Consider the following 2,249-nt stretch of genomic DNA (forward strand, 5'->3'; position numbering starts at 1 on the left):
CTCACAGGCCCAGCAACAGCACTTAACAAGGTGGTCAGCCAGGGTGACCAGGAAAATAAGGACTCATACCAGTTTTGGTGATTACTGAGATCCCTTTCTTGAGCATTAATTTGTTGCTGGACTAACCTAATACTATCTCTAATCATTCCAGTATGGTTAGCATAGAAGCAACATTTTTCACCCAGTGCCAGTTTTGTAACATTACCTCAGCTAAAGAATCAAGGGAGTAAGTTAAGTTTTTCCATAGTTATACCATGAGTGCCATGCTGAAAGGAAATCCATTTATCCTTTGATCTGATCCAGGAAGCAAATGTCTCATATCCCCAAGTTCCATAATGCCATTCATTTTCACGGTTACAGTCTGGACTCCCATCTGCTGGGCATCCATAAACCTGTAAGCTTTGAAGTTTTTTTCATGACTAGGAGTTCCATATCCCCAGGGTCGAGGAGATGGGACACGAATAGTTACTCTTACTTGTAAAGAAAACGGATCACAAAGGCCAAACAGAAAGCTGGGGGAGTGGTTAGTGGTGGTGTTAGTGGCTAAGATCTTACCATCTGAAGTTCTTTTTAATACCCAATTATCAGGGCATGGCTCATGGGGATTTCAGTCACTGTACCCAGTTACAGTTTTTATTATCCAGAAGGAGAACATAAGAATTAAGATTTTTTCACCAGTCTGACCTTGAGGGGATTGTCTGTTCTTTTTACTGTCCATGTTTGAGGAATGTGGTCCGGATGGGCTCTCTTACCTTGGGAACGGTGACTCCAGTGGGCATGTCCAACAACCTTAACAGCAGTTGGAGTCAGCAAGATGATCGGATATGAACCAGCCCACTTAGGTTCTAGGCACTTGATGTCTGTGGACTCAACTCTAATCACCAGGTTCCAGATCTGTCTGTTCAGTGGTCAGTGAGGGATGACTGGGTAAGAAGGTCTAGGATCCAAGCACAGCCAGCAGTCTCTTGTGAGACTGGGTTCAGTAGCATTGAAAAATTCACATGTATAGAGCAAAGACATATAATTCAGGGGGGTCCCATCGTGAAACACTATGGGAATTAGTGTATGTAATAGGGGGTGGCTCTGACATAGTAGGAAGTGGCTTTGGTGGTAAGGGAGGATTAAGGACTTTGTTAGGTCCTATAGGTACTGGAAGGCTTATAGAAATCTCAAACTTTTGGATAGTAAATTCTGATCCAGGGTCCTTTCCTGAAGCATACAGTCATATTCCCCATGTCCTCCCTGCAAGCCAACTTTTATCATGCCCATTTAATACCTTTAAAACTAAGGGGTTAAATTTTCCCACTGTTATACCAGGAGTTTCACGCTAAAAGGAAATCCATCTATCCTTAGATCCAATCCATGAGGCGAATGTCTCACAGCACCAAGTTCCACAATGCCACTCATTTTCACGATTACATTTTGGACTCCCATCTGTTGGACATCCATAAACCTGTAAGCTTTGCAGCTGTTTTTCATAACTAGGAGTTCCATATCCCCAGGGTCGAGGAGATGGGACACAAATAGTTACTCTTGTAAAGAAAACAGATCACAAAGGCCAAACAGAAAGCCAGGGGAGTGGTTAGTGTTAGTGGCTAAGATCTTACCCTCTGAAGTTCTTTTTAATACCCAATTATCAGGGGATGGCTCATGGGGATTTCAGTCACTGTACCCAGTAACAGTTTTTATTATCCAGAAGGAGAATATAAGAATTAAGATTTTTTCACCAGTCTGACCTTGAGGGGATTGTCTGTTCTTTTTACTGTCCATGTTTGAGGAATGTGGTCCGGATGGGCTCTCTTAACTTGGGAACGGTGACTCCAGTGGGCATGTCCGGCAACCTTAACAGCAGTTGGAGTCAGCAAGATGATCGGATATGGACCAGCCCACTTGGGTTCAAGGTTAGGCACTTGATGTCTATGGACTCAACTCCAATCACCAGGTTGTAGATCTGTCTGTTCAGTGGTCAGTGAGGGATGACTGGGCTCATGAGCCTCCTGCACTAGTCCATGTACCTGGCTCAGAGCATTTTGCAGAGCCTACAATGACTGTAAAAGGCTGTAATTAGATATTTCCATCAGGTTTTCCTCCCCTAAGCGGGAAGTAAGGGGTGGAGGTCACCCAAACAAGATCCCAAAGGGAATAATTCCTTTTACATAAGGAGTACATCTGGCTTTTTTTTAAAAGCATTTTATTACAGCTTTAACATACTCATTAACAGTTTCCAGAGCAAAGATACATCTCTTTCA

At 43.2% G+C, this 2,249-nt stretch overlaps 1 long non-coding RNA gene across 1 annotated transcript in view; it reads right to left on the reverse strand.

Moving 5' to 3' along the window:
• Positions 1-1,725: 1,725 nt before the first annotated feature.
• Positions 1,726-2,249, reverse strand: part of LOC108491516 — a 4,234-nt gene continuing 3,710 nt past the window's right edge. The window contains exon 2 of the long non-coding RNA XR_001872786.2: positions 1,726-2,039. This is a non-coding gene — a long non-coding RNA (uncharacterized LOC108491516). The remainder of the gene's footprint in view (positions 2,040-2,249) is intronic.

Source organism: Nannospalax galili, unplaced genomic scaffold, assembly GCF_000622305.1.
Source record: "Nannospalax galili isolate Female #2095 unplaced genomic scaffold, S.galili_v1.0 scaffold762, whole genome shotgun sequence".
Lineage (NCBI taxonomy): Eukaryota > Metazoa > Chordata > Mammalia > Rodentia > Spalacidae > Nannospalax > Nannospalax galili.